The following is a 14,452-nucleotide window of genomic DNA, read 5'->3' as shown; positions in this document are numbered from 1 at the left end:
TTTCACTGACTTGAAAAAGTATGAATCACAATAAAGCAAGAGTTTATCATAAATAGAAGCAATCATTTTTTAAATTTAATAACCATTTAAGAGTAAAACAGAGATCACGATTTTTTTTTTACTGAAGTATAGTTAATTTGCAATGTTTCAGGTGTACAACAAAATAATTCAGTTAGACATATATATATATTCTTTTATATATTTTTTCTATTATAGGTTATTCTAAGAAATTGAATATAGTTCACTGTGTTATATAGTAGGTCCTTATTGTATGTTCATTTTATATACAGTATATTTTATTTTTTAAATTTAACCTCAAATTGCCAATTCATCTCCCCCCACCCCATCCCCCTCTGGTAACCACGTTTGTTTTCTATGTCCATGAGTCTATTTCTATTTTGTAAATAAGTTCATTTGTATCACATTTTTTAGATTCTCTGTATAAGGGATATTACATGATATTTGTCTTTCTCTCTCTGACTTACTTCACTTAGTATGGCTCTCCTTTATTGCTGTTTAATCTCTAGGTCATGCCCAACTCTTTTGTGACCTCATGGACTGCAGCCTGCCAGGCTCCTCTGTTTATGGGTTTTCCCAGGAAAGATACTGGAGTGGGTTGCCATTTCCTTCTCCAGGGGATCTTCCAGACCCATGGATTGAACCCGTGTCTCCTGCATTGCAGGCAGATTCTTATCACTGAATGCACTAGGGATATGCATGATGATTGCATTATTGCAGCAAATGACAGTATCTCATTCTTTTTTATGGCTGACTAATATTTCATTGCATATATATATATATATAGGTATCTATAGATAGATAGATAGATGTAGATATATCACATCTTCTTTATTCATTCATGTCAATGGACACTTAGGTTTCTTCCACATCTTGGTTCTTGTAATTAGTGCTGCTACAGATATTAGGAAGCATACATCTTTTTGAATTAGAATTCTTTACTGGGATTATGCTTTTTAAGGTGAACTGAGAGTAGGATTTCATAGCCTTAGGACAACTGACATCTGGGGTTGGATAACTCTTTGTTGCTGGGGGGCCAGCATGTACATTTTAGGAATCCTAGAAACGCCCCCTTTCCTTCACTCAGGAGATGACGGTGGCATCCTCCCCCACTGCTAGTTGTGATAACCAAAAAATGTCTCCAGCCATTGCCAAATATCCCCTGGAAGGAGCAGAATAGATCAAGACTGAGAAGCACAGATTTAGAGAATAAGGAAAAAACAAAGCAGTTTTAAAGAAACAAAAAATTATCTGAAGTTAGAGAATAGGAAATATAGGACCACGCGTCAAAGAACATTCACTGGAAGGATTAACACTGAAGATGAAGCTCCAAAACTTTGGCTACCTGATGAGAAGAGCTGACTCATTGGAAAAGACCTTGATGCTGGGAAAGATTAAAGGCAAAAGGAGAAGAGGATGGCAGACAAGGAGATGGTTGGATGGCATCACTTACTCAATGGACATGAATTTGAGTGAACTCTCGGAGAGAGCGGAGGACAGAGGAACCTGGCGGGCTATAGTTAATGAGGTTGCAAAGAGTCAGACAGGACTTAATGATTAAACAATAACAACAATGGAAGAATAACGTAAATTTACTAAACAAAAATGATCTAAGATGTATGCTATTGAGAAAAATGTCAGATGGTTTTATAAGACTTTATAAGCTTTAATGTTTAAAAAAAATGCTTCTCTAGTCTTGGCATACTAGAAACACTGGGATACAGAGGAATTATTTCATAGATAGTGTGTGACTCAGAGCAAACTTGAATCACTATCAGATGGATAATCTCTACTTTGCATTTAGGTAAAACTGAGCTTTGAACATTTTCCTTACAACAAACACTTTTTTCATTCACTTATCTAAGGTTTGAGTGTCTAAGATGTACTAGGTTCTTTGTAATACAGTAGGTAAGGAAACAGACATGATGCTTATCTTTCCTAAATCAGGAATGGAAAATAAATATAGTCAAATACATAAATGAGGGCAAATTTACCAATGCTGTGGAAAAACAAAAGCAAATAGAATATCCTGATGGCAAAATTTAAGTGGTCAGAACTTAAATTAGACAAAAGTCTGCCATCGGTGACAGTTTCAGTGAGAATTAAAAACAAGAGCAACTTTATATTCTTCAAGCAGCAAGGGAAAAATGTGGCTTTAGCCAGGGAAGCTTCACACATTGGCACTAGGGGACAATTGCCCACAGCCTTCTCAGAGGTTTCCAAAGATCAAGAATGTCAGAGGTCAGAAATTATATACAATGCTTCCAAAACAAGACAACTAAAATAAAAATCAGCTTATGTTTAATCACATGCCTATAACACAGGGCATTTTGTCAACCTTTCAGTTGCAGTTTGGTTTAGTGACTATTCAGCTATATATAATACAAAAGTATAATGCATTCTTTTTTTTTTTTGCATTCTTTACATATATTCGAATGTAAAAAATGTGGGAGCAATTCATTGAAGATAAGATGTGAAATGGGGAGGGTCTAAAAGTTATACTGAGAGCATCCTACAATGACACTCTCAAAAGGAGAAATAAAGTAGGATCTATTTTTTTTTCCTCTGGCCTGAAGGGATGCACCTGTTAACTACTAACAAAAACATGAACTGTATATATTTTATTGCATCCTTTCATTCTGGCAGAATAATGTTCATAAAAAGTTAACTTAGACTTATATTGTCCAATATGGGAACCACTAGCCATATGTGGCTGTGGAGTTGAAATTTGGCAATTTGATATTGAGATGTCCTCTAACTTTTCACTTATATACCACATTTCAAAAAATTACTGCAAAAATAAGAATGTAAAAGATCTCAGTATTGATTTCAACATTTATTTTTTGTTGACATGCTAATAGTTTGGGTAAAGAAGGTTTGTTGTTGACTCGCTAAGTTATGTCTGACTCTTTGCGACCCCATGGACTGCAGCATGCCAGGCTTCCCTGTCCTTCATCATCTCCCAGAGTATGCTCAAACTTATGTCCATTGAGTGGGTGATGCCATCAAATCATCTGTTTGTCTATTGACCTCTTTTCTCCTGCCCTCAATCAGAAGGTTAAATAAATACAAACTATTACATTAATTTGACCTGCTTATTTTTCTTTTTTAATGTGATTACTGGAAAATTACAATTATAGATACAGCTTGCATATGTGACTTGCATTATTTTCTATCATGTAGCACTGACTTAAATAAGAGTTTAAGTCACAACTGTGATTTCTACTTAAGTCATATATATTTTAATATTCAGAATAGAATATCCAGCACAAACTGTATCATGTTTGTATGACAATATATTGGGATGTCAGAGGATATTTGCAACTATATGCATTAAGCCTGTGTAAAAATAATGCACATATTTTCCTCAGCTGTTTTCAAGTTTAAATTACTAACACTGACATCTAAAGTGTTTGAATTCTTGAACTTTCTGTTTTGTCCATGTTTCTTCCCCTACTCATGCCAATCCTACTCCCAGCATTTATAGAACAAATGGGGAGATAAACGTTAAGTAGAAGAGATGGATGGCAGGAACTCTAACTTTCCAAACCTAGTCTAGTACATGTAATTAGGTTGTCTTTTTGCCTTTGTGCTTCATTAATTTTTTTTTTTCTCCTCCACTTTTTTTGGGGAGGTGTGAGGTGTAAAAATTCAAACTTTAGTGAGTATTGACTCCTAAAGTTATCTCTTTAAACAAGCATCTTTTTATTTTACATCCTACATTTTTTATATTGGACAGGTAGCTATATTCCATCATCAGCATCATCAGTATAGGTCCAGCTACCCATTACCCTTGATAGTTGAGGATCCGAAATCTGAGTTTGGACCTCCTTTTAGAGGAGTCTTTCAGAAACTCTAACTAGCTCATGGCTTCCCCCTTTGTTACCCAATAATCCCTGCTAATTTGAGGGGATTAGCTTATAAATTATTAATAATTGAAGAAGAATATGAAAGTAACATAGAAAGAATGTTTTTTATAAGCTAATTCCACAACACCTTAAAGATAGATTAACATTGCCAAAAACAGCCCCTAAATGCAAAACATTGTCATGAGGCTGAAGTTAAATGGAGCCACATCGTGGTACAATATCCCCCCATTTTCCTCACCTGGTGCCCACATCTTGTTCTATCCTTTGATTCTCTCTGGACACACATTCTACTCAGCCCACTGTATTCTTATACTTTTTTCATGCATTCTCCTTTATTTCCCTCTTTCTCTAAGTAGACTGTTCCTTACTCACATCCTTGCCATCAGAATACTTTCTCCTTTTTTTGTTACATTTTTATATTCAGAGGAATATTTGTTTATGGATAGTTTTGCTGTTATTTTCATTAGGAAGGTAATGGTTAGGGGTGACCATACAGGTCTGAGAGATACACACATAATCTTATCCTTTGCCACGAATGTTGCTGTTTTAATATGAATTCTGCAGAAGGCAAAGCTTTTTAGGAACTCAAATACCACACTGGAGTAGAAAGATCTGTAATTAACATTGTAAAGCCTTCTCTCTGCACACTGGGATGCAACATATAGACAGACGATTGTAGTTAACGCTGTAGTGTGTATCTGGAAATTGCTAAGAAAGTAGATCTTAAAAGCCAGGACTTTTATGATGTTCATGAGCTTAACAGTTCATGAGCTGCACAATCTTCCTCTGCATCACTCTAGACCCTAGCCATTCTCTCCTTCTCTCAAAACCTTTATTGATAAATGATAACAAAAACATAATAATTTGTATTATAGATGTACTTGTATGATTATTCTTCCAGTTTTCTGAGTAGAGTGACAAAGGGCTAAGAGAGTAGCAATGATGACTATTGTCAGCCATTCTCAGCTGTTCTGTTCCTGGCATCCACAATGGCACATGGTAAGTACCAAACACATCTTTGTTAAATGTGAGCAAGTAAGTCATTGAATGATGGTAGCTAACTTTTATTGAAAACTTACTATGTTCCATATAATGTTATGTGTTCTGTATCAGTACAATTGTTCTGTGAAGGAGGAGCTTTTATACCCATCTGACAGATAAAATGGAGAAACAAAGACTCTAAATGACTTGACGGTTTTCCACAGACAAGCACGTGGGCAGTGTGTTTGAATTTGGGCAGTCTGACTCAGGAGCCCATGCCTTTGGATTCTATTCTACACTATACAATGAATCCATAAATAGATGAGGATTTAAGGGCTTCAAATCCCCATAAGAGAATGAGTATGAGCTTAAAGACCTGAGTTCCAAATTCATTTTCCAAATTGAGTACATATTTCAATATTGGGCAGCATAAACTTTCTTAGACTCACTTAGATCATCTGTGAAATTAGAAGATTTGAAGCAATCAGGTCAACATAGTTCCTCTGAAGTTAGGAGGTTCAGGACTCCCAGCCCTCACCCAACTAAGGTGTGAAAAATAGACACATAATTCTAGGCAGAGAAGGATAAAAGAAAATAAAAAGCTGTAATTGGCATGGTTACTGAGCTAACAGGATTAGATGGTGACTGAAAATTCAGAAACTGCACAATAGTCCTGCTAATCCACCCAGCAAGGTGCTGGGCAGGCCAGGTGACCCAAAGCCGACAGGAAGATAAGGTCCTTTCCAGCTGTCCAGCTTCTTGCCACTTAGACTGAACTGAGGGTGCCACCCTGGGGTCAATCACATAAGTGGTCAGCTTGTGGGACCAAAGTGAAGACCCTGAATTCGGGGGCCACTTCCAATACTGGTATCGTTGCATGTGAAGTCACTTTAGTCATGATGAACTCTGCGACCCTATGGACTGTAGCCCCCCAGACGCCTCTGTCCATGGGATTCTCCAGGCAAGAATACTGGAGTGGATTGCCACATACTCCTCCAGGGGATCTTTCTGACCCAGGGATTGACCCCGCGTCTCTGATGTCTCCTGTATTGGCAGGCAGGTTCTTTACAACTAGCACCACCTGGAAAGTCCCTTGGTATAGTTAAAAAAGAAAAAAAAAATCATAATAAAATAAGTAAATAAAAAGATAGGCTTTGGAATAAGAGAGGTCTGAGGACTAATTTCTAATGAAGTCATAGCATAGTTTTATGCTAGATAACTGTCAAGCAGCATTTGAATTGTAGGGGCGCAATCAACATCATTCTTAGATCTGTAGAGCTATATGCATGAAGAAACACAATATATGCTAATCTCATCACTCAATTAGAATGTGTGTACACTTGTATTTCCTAACTCATGTTATCCTATTATGATCCTAAAATCCACTCCAAGACTATAACATTGTGGTACTTTAGTTAGGAGGGGGCAGATATTATTTTCAGTGGTGATGCCACTCCCAGCAGATCCCAGCCTCCGGCAACAGTTGTCAGCCAGGGAGCTTTTAAAGTGTTATATCACGACAAATGTAACGCAAGGAGATTGAAGGACTCCGGTTCTTAAATGAAAGACGAACAACTCCCTCGGGTATGAAATGTAGCCAAAATTACAAGGAAAAACTATGTGGAGTCATCAACCTGGGTGCACTTGCCCCGATACCAATGGTGCTGTTAGAAGAATAAGAATAGAGCCTTGCTCTGAGGTGTCAGCACCCTATGGAACCATGTGAACTTTAAAGAAGACGTATGTGTTACAAAGAACATCACCAGAGATGCGTTTTATTCCCTATACTGGATTTCGGGCACAGTGTTTAAAATTTTATATTTGTCTATTATTCCTAAACTTTTGTGGAGCCAAAGTGGCTTTCCAAAGACTTTCCAAGCCCGCAGATGAGTCTCCGGAGCCAAACATTGCTTTTAGCAGAAGGGGAATTTTAAACCATGGTTATATATCAAAGCCGGGGGATACTCAGATGTGAAATACCCACTGACAGCTTTTCTATTGTGTGTCTTCAAAACTGAGAGATACCCAAAGGCTATGGGTTCTGTAGTTTTTGTTTTTTGGGATGTGCTTGTTTTTTAAATTTTGGGAGTGTTTGTTTTTAAGAATACTTCCTGAAAAGGGATCTATTATATGTGAATTACTCTGAAAGTGTCTATATTACCGGAGGTCTTATTAGGCTGACAGACACAAGTAGTTCTCAATTGTGTGTAACATTCTAAGGCTAACTGCAAAATGGGTAACTCTTTAATAGTGACTATGCCTATGAATTAATTTCTTAAGAGTACTTGTTAAATATTTTATATAACCATGATTTACATGTTTGTATAAAATATAATTTGTATTTTATATAAAAATAAATAATTCATATTTTTATAAGCTTTACATATATCTAAGTATCCTCTGGAGAAGGCAATGGCACCCCACTCCAGGACTCTCGCCTGGAAAATCCCGTGGACAGAGGAGCCTGGTGGGCTGCAGTCCATGGGTTCGCTAAGGGTTGGGCACGACTGAGCGACTTCACTTTCACTTTTCACTTTCATGCATTGGAGAAGGAAATGGCAACCCACTCCAGTGTTCTTGCCTGGAGAATCCCAGGGACAGGGAGCCTGGTGGGCTGCCGTCTATGGGGTCGCACAGAGTCGGACACGACTGAAGCGACTTAGCAGCAGCAGCAGAAGTATCCTCTGTTTTGATATATGACCATATTGCTCATGTTTAGTCACTCAATTGTGTCCAACTCTTTGTGACCCCATGGGTTACAGCACATCAGTCTTCCCTGTCCTTCACCATCTCCTGGAGCTTGCTCAAATTTAGGTCTATGAGTCACTGATGCCATCCAACCATCTCATCCTCTGTCATCTCCTTCTCCTCCTGCCTTCTATTTTTCCCAGCATCACAGTCTTTCCAACAAGTTGTCTCTTGGAATGCCTTTGAGATGAGCAAATACTCCTACCACATCTCTGTTGGTCCTAGTAAGCCCACACCAAAAGTAAAATTTAGACTCTTTCAGGTGCAGTAAATCCTTAACCCAACTCTCCTATTTTACAAATGACACAAATGAGTAGAGAAGTACGGGTGGTAAACCCATTTCATTCTCTTTTAGAAGTGAAATAAGGATGCTTGAAGGTGATAAATATTTTATGATTTTGATTTGTGAAGTTCATTAATCCTTGCTCTCTAACTCATCCTGGTGGCTCAGATGGTAAAGAGTCTGCCTACAATGTGGGAGACCCGGGCTCGATCTCTGGGTTGGGAAGATGCCCTGGAGAAGGAACTGACAACCCACCCAGTATTCCTTCTGGGGAAATCACATGGATGGAGGAGCCTGGCAGATTACAGTCCATGGAGTTGCAGAGTCGGACATGACTGAGCGACTTTACTTTCACATTATCTGACTTATCCAGACCCTACTCTTTACTGTATATAGTACTCATACACAGTGAAAGTTAAATTGTTAGTCGCTCAGTCATGTTAGACTCTTTGTGACCCCATGGACTGTAGCCTGACAGGTTCCTCTGTCCATGGTGTTCTTCAAGCAAGAATACTGGAGTGGGTTGCCATGCTCTCCTCCAGGGAATCTTTCCAACCAAGGGATCAAACCTGGGTCTCCTGCACTGCAGGCAGATTCTTTACCTTCTGAGCCATCAGGGAAGCTACATATGTATGCAATAAATATGCTGTAAATATATAGTATATATGCTGCTTATATAGCATAAATGATACTGATACCTCCAATAAGCTAAGAAAAAATATTATGGGAAAAGAAGAGAAACTCAACATGGGCATCTTCCCAGTATGTATGACAAGGAATACAATCTCTCTTTCCATTTCAGAAGAGAGATTTGAGTACACATTCACTTTCATGGTATGGTTTTAACTGCATTGTTAGAACAGTCTTGATGTCATGTCCTAATATGGTACTTTACCTCTTTGGTCTTCCTCTGAAAAACCAGTAACAATAGTCTCGTCATGAGAAATACATAGACAAGTCCTGACTGAATGACATTTTTTAAAATGCCAGAGCAATACTTTTCAAAACTTTGAATGTCATAAAAAAAAACAGGGAAATATGGAAAGCTGTCATAGGCAAGAGATGCCTAAGGAACCATGAAAAGTAGATGTAATAGTTGAGATTTTGGAACAGGAAAAAGACATTAGGCAAGAACTTAGAAAATTTGAATAAAGTATGAACTTTAGTTAATAATAATGTGTCAATATTTATTATTTAATTGTAACAAAGGCTTCATGCTAATGTAAGATATTATCTTAGAGGTATTGGATATATGTGTGTTCTCTGTACTACTGAATAGTATTCTCAATACTATGGAAATATTGTTTCAATATTTCTGTAAATTTAAAGATGTTCAAAGATAAAGTGTATTTAAAAAAAAAAGGAATCCAGGAATTCAGTAATGATGATATTTAAACAGAATGGCAAAGAGAATCTCCAGAACAATAGAATGGAGAGAAAAAAAAAATTCCAAGAGGTATTAATACCAAGGAGGAGAAATTAATGGATTAAAACAAATTAATTGCATGTTTTTAAATGACAGAGAAAAAATCATGCTTCTTCTCAAGTGTGTTGATGAAATAATGATTAATACAAAAAAGAGGCAATTATTCATTCCTAGAAAATAAATAAAAAATGACTAGAAATGTAACTGAATTGTATTACAACATGATTATATTAAAAAATGAGGCTATACTGTTTGAGGAATTTTGAGCTTACTTATTTACCACATGAAACAATACCCTGATGCCAACATTCACAAGAAATATTTGGTTAAGAGGCTTCAGTACAAAGTTAATTCTTAAGAGAGTGAAAAATCTGGCTTAAAACTCAACATTCAAAAAACTAAGATCATGGCATTAGGTCCCATCACTTCATAGCAAACAGATGGGTAAGCAATGGAAACAGTGACAGACTTTCTTTTCTTGGGCTCCAAAATCACTGCAGATGGTGACTGCAGCCTTGAAATTAAAACATGCTGGCTCCTTGGAAGAAAAGCTATGACTAAACTAGACAGCATATTAAAAAGCAGAGACATTACTTTGCCTACAAAGGTCCATCTAGTCAAAGCTATGGTTTTTCCAGTAGTCATGTGTGGATGTGAGAGTTGGACTATAAAGAAAGCTGAGTGCCAAAGAATTGATGCTTTTGAATTGTGGTATTTGAGAAGACTCTTGAGAGTCCCTTGGACTGTAAGGAGATCCAACCAGTCCATCCTAAAGGAAATCAACCCAGAATATTCATTGGAAGGACTGATGCTGAAGCTGAAATTCCAGTACTTTGGCCACCCGATGAGAAGAACTGACTCCTTGGAAAAGCCCCTGATGCTGGGAAAGATTGAAGGTAGGAGGAGAAAGGGATGACAGAGGATGAGATATTTGGACAGCATCACAACTTGATGGACATGATTTTGAGCAAGCTCCAGGAGTTGGTGATGGACAGGGAAGCCTGGCATGCTGCAGTCCATGGGGTCGCAAAGAGTCAGACACAACTGAATGACTGAACTGACTACTTTCTAAAAGACACAGGAGACATTTACATGGAATAAAGGGACAAGATCAGGAGAAAACAAAAAACTTTAGAGTTCTGTTCAGAGCACCTGAGCGCAGTCGCTAAATTGTGTCAGACTCTTTATGACCCCATGGGCTATAGCCTGCCAGGCTCCTTTGTCAATGGATTTTCCAGGCAAAAATACGCAATGGGTTGGCATTTTCTCCTCCTGAAGATCTTCATGAACCAGGAATCAGACCCAGTTCTCTTGAATCTCCTGCATTGGCAAGCAGTTTCTTTACCACTGCAGCACCTGGGAAGCCTCTGTTCAGATACTGCCTTGTAAATGATGGAAATTTTTGTAATGGTAATAATTCAAAGGCTGAAAATAATAGGATATCCATTTTGATTACCACTTTCACGATGCCTGGAAGAAGGGGGTCTTAAGTTGGAAAATAGTTTGGATTCTTACATTGCATTGAAATTCTGTATCAACAAAATAAGGGAAAATGCTCTAGCTCTGACAGATTGAGAAAAACTTACAAGAGGTCAGCCACTAGGGACTGATGGATAGCTGCTTAGAAAATCAGCTTAGAGTAAGGCTGGATTAACTCCCAGTTCTAGAAAAAGAGCCAAGATTGTCTGAAGGATGTTAAACTTCATCACACCCCTGAGTAGTCTCCCTGAATTTTCAATTTTATGGTGCAAGTCACTACTAGAAGGGAAAAAAAAAAAAAGGGAAACTACAATGTGTACATTCTGTGGGTAAAACTAAATAGGGTATGGAGTTCTATACTTCAGAATAGCACATTGAGGGGTTCAATAGACACTCTTCAAAGCAAAACAGCAATTTTACTAAGAAAATTATTTAAAAACAATCATTTAAAATTGCTAGAAATTGTCTTAAGCATATACAGCAAACAGAAACATTCATTTGAGTATCTCTACTACATCTTGGTGGGTTTCCCAGGTATCTCAGTGGGTATAGAATCCTCCTGCAATGTAGGAGACACAAGAGATGTGGGTTCAGTCTCTGGGTCAGGAAGATCTCCTGGAGGAGGGCATGGCCACCCAACCCAGTATTCTTGCCTGGAGGGTCCCATGGACAGAGGAGCCTGGTGGGCTACACAGGGTCGCAAAGAATCAGACTTAACTGAAGCAACTGGGCATGCACACGCTACATCTTGGTAATAACAGAAAGGGTCTGTGACATTGAGCCGTGACCTGCTTTCTTAGATGATATTATTAAATGTACATGTTCCAGGTCTGTGTTACGGAAGCTCTCTGCTTTGGGCAGAAGCAGCCAGAGAGCAGAAGGCTCCCATTTTGCCCAGCTCCTAGTCTCAACCTTGGATTTCATCCCAGGAGGAAAAAGCTGGCAGCAGCATTTCCATAGCGTGAGGCCATGCCCTACAGGAAGAGCAGGTGCTGGTTCCTCGCTGTTGCAGAGCTGCAGGTATTATTCCCAAGGGAAAGGAAGGCCAAAAGGATAAACAGCTCCAGGGCTGCACCTGAGAGGACACACTTTATTTCAAACAGAATGTGAACTCCTTGTCTAAAAGTGATGTTGACAACAATGGTGATATTATGCATGCATGCCAAGTCGCTCAGTTGAGCCTGGCTCTTTGGGACCCCATGGATTGTAGCCTGCCAGGCTCCTCTGTCCATGGGATTCCCCAGGCAAGAATACTGGAGTGGGGTGCCGTGCCCTCCTCCAGGGGATCTTCCCAACCCAGGGATCGAACCTGCTTGTCTTATGTCTCCTGCACCAGCAAGCGAGTTCTTTATCTCTGGTGCCACCTGGGAAACAAAGAATTTTCTAAGTCTATGATACAAGCAAAATGGAAGAGCAGCCAAGAGTTTAATAGCAAGAACCAGGAGAAGGACAACAAAGAGGAGCCCTTTGGGGTCAGTCAACTCTGGGGAGTAGAAAGCTGTGCATGTGTGCTAAGCTGTATTCATCCCCAGAGATTACTGCCGGGATCAACCAGATATGAAGGAATTCCCCAGGCTGCACTCAGACCACCAACATGGGCAGGTGCGGGTGTGGGGTAGAGGGGTGGTTCATTGGCACAAGGAGCTTAAATACAACTTCATACCAATCATCTCTTGCAGTCATGGAGAATGTGTATATCCCCATTTCTGTGCCCTCATAGAAGTAATTAGAGGCAGAACATTTTAGGTACCAGGTCCCAACTAAACTTGGAGCAAAAAAGTACAAATGCATTACTCAGTAATGGCAGCTTACAAATCACACAGATATCCAGTGGTAGAGGGCAGTCACCACCTAAGGGGCTGCAGCACAGTCACTGGCCGATAGGCGGCTTCTGCGGATGCAGGACCGATACCATAGCGAGCCGGGTTGAAGGATGGACAAGAGAAAACTAACGTGAACAGGCACATCAGACGCCACACATTTTGTGGAGGTAATATACTTTTCCAAATAAGTTCACCTAATTCACTAAACAAATAAATGACCAAGCAAACAACAGCAAGAGCAACTGCCAGGGGAGGGGATTAGAGCTTCAGTAACTACTGCGGTCACAGTATATTATGTGTAAAGGCCACTCTTCAACCCTTACAAAGGAACACGTAAATGTGGCCCACACATGGGGGAGGGGCAGAGAAATTAGCCTTGGAAGGGGCTCAGATGGTGAACTGAGAAAACGAAAGCTTCAAAGTAGCTATTGTAAACATGGCTTTAGAGTTAATAGGTGTCCGCTATATACAAACTGGGAGCCAATTTACAGGGTCCATCTTTGCCTCATTTCTACAGCAGCAAGCAATGGAATATTATTTGGACTGAAAAGAGTGGAATACTGATATATGCTGCAGCATTGATGAACACTGAAAGCATTGTGCTAAAAGAAAGACACTAGCCACAGACAGACCACGTGTTCCAAACTGCAGATATATAAAGACAGAGGGTAGATTAGTGGTTGCCTAAGGCTGGTACTTGAGGTAAAGTGTGAGGACTGATTGCTAATGTGTTTGGGACTCCTTCCAGAAAGCACAAAACAGATCTTTAAAATTAGATTGTGATGATGTTTGCATACTCACATGAATATACCAATAAAACACTGAATTGCATAGTGCAAGTGGGTGAATTGTGTGGTATGGAAATACTATCACAATAAAACTATTACCAAAATACAGATACACATAGTCACAAGACAAGAACAAATGACCAAATGGAGAACTTCATAGTCAGGATTTTGGACTGGATGTAGGGTACCTGAAATTGCCTTTGTTTCAACTCAATTCAATTCAAATAAATTGAATCAAGTAGAGTCACAATGCACCTGCTAATAGATTTTACATAATAGTGGTCAGTCTATCCCTGTACTCACCTATGACTTATATTCGAGACTATGTTCATTGATTTACCACTGCTACTGAACTGGGTTTCATCATGACCACCTAAGTATCAGGTACATCCTTTAAATGGTTACAGAAATTCATCGGTGCTGGAGATAGTCCCACATTTTCTCATTTACACTGCATTCTGATTCAGTGGGGTATACTGTTAATGCATGATATTCTTCCAACACACAAAGGTAGTGCATTCTTCCAGATGGAGGCATTGAACTTGAGTAAAAGAGAGGTCTGAATCCATGCCTTGACTTACTTGCCAGACTAAGACTTGAAAGCACTTTTACAGATGCCTCAGGCAACCTGATCCGCTGTGAGCAAAAGGGCCCTTGGGTTGCAAAAATAGACACCATTTTAATCTTTATGGAGAACCACAAAGACTTAAATAATACTAATATTAATGCAGTGAGGAGTTTCACTCACCAGAATCCCAGAGGGACTAAATTCAGTAGAAAATGAGGCTGAGATTAGCACAAACTATATTTTTAAGAGGAATGCCTTAAGGAAGAAAGTATTGACTACGAGACCATCATGACAGTGAGCAGACACCGTGGGCTAAAGGTAGGTGGGCCTGGGGAGGGCAGAAAGGAATAGGGAAGGAGATTTTGGAGATGGGTTTTAATTTGGAGGATTTTAGTGGGCATAAAAAGGCATTAGGATGACCCAGCCTCACATCAGAATAAATTTCAGAACACAGAAATAATTAAGGCTA

At 39.1% G+C, this 14,452-nt stretch overlaps 1 protein-coding gene across 1 annotated transcript in view; it reads right to left on the bottom strand.

The window, feature by feature from the left end:
• CDH12 (cadherin 12) overlaps window positions 1-14,452 on the bottom strand; it is a 440,616-nt gene that overhangs the window by 305,760 nt on the left and 120,404 nt on the right. The window lies entirely within an intron of this gene.

The sequence above is a fragment of the Cervus canadensis genome, chromosome 16 (genome assembly GCF_019320065.1).
Source record: "Cervus canadensis isolate Bull #8, Minnesota chromosome 16, ASM1932006v1, whole genome shotgun sequence".
NCBI lineage: Eukaryota > Metazoa > Chordata > Mammalia > Artiodactyla > Cervidae > Cervus > Cervus canadensis.
This window is presented reverse-complemented; position numbering and strand designations above follow the sequence as displayed.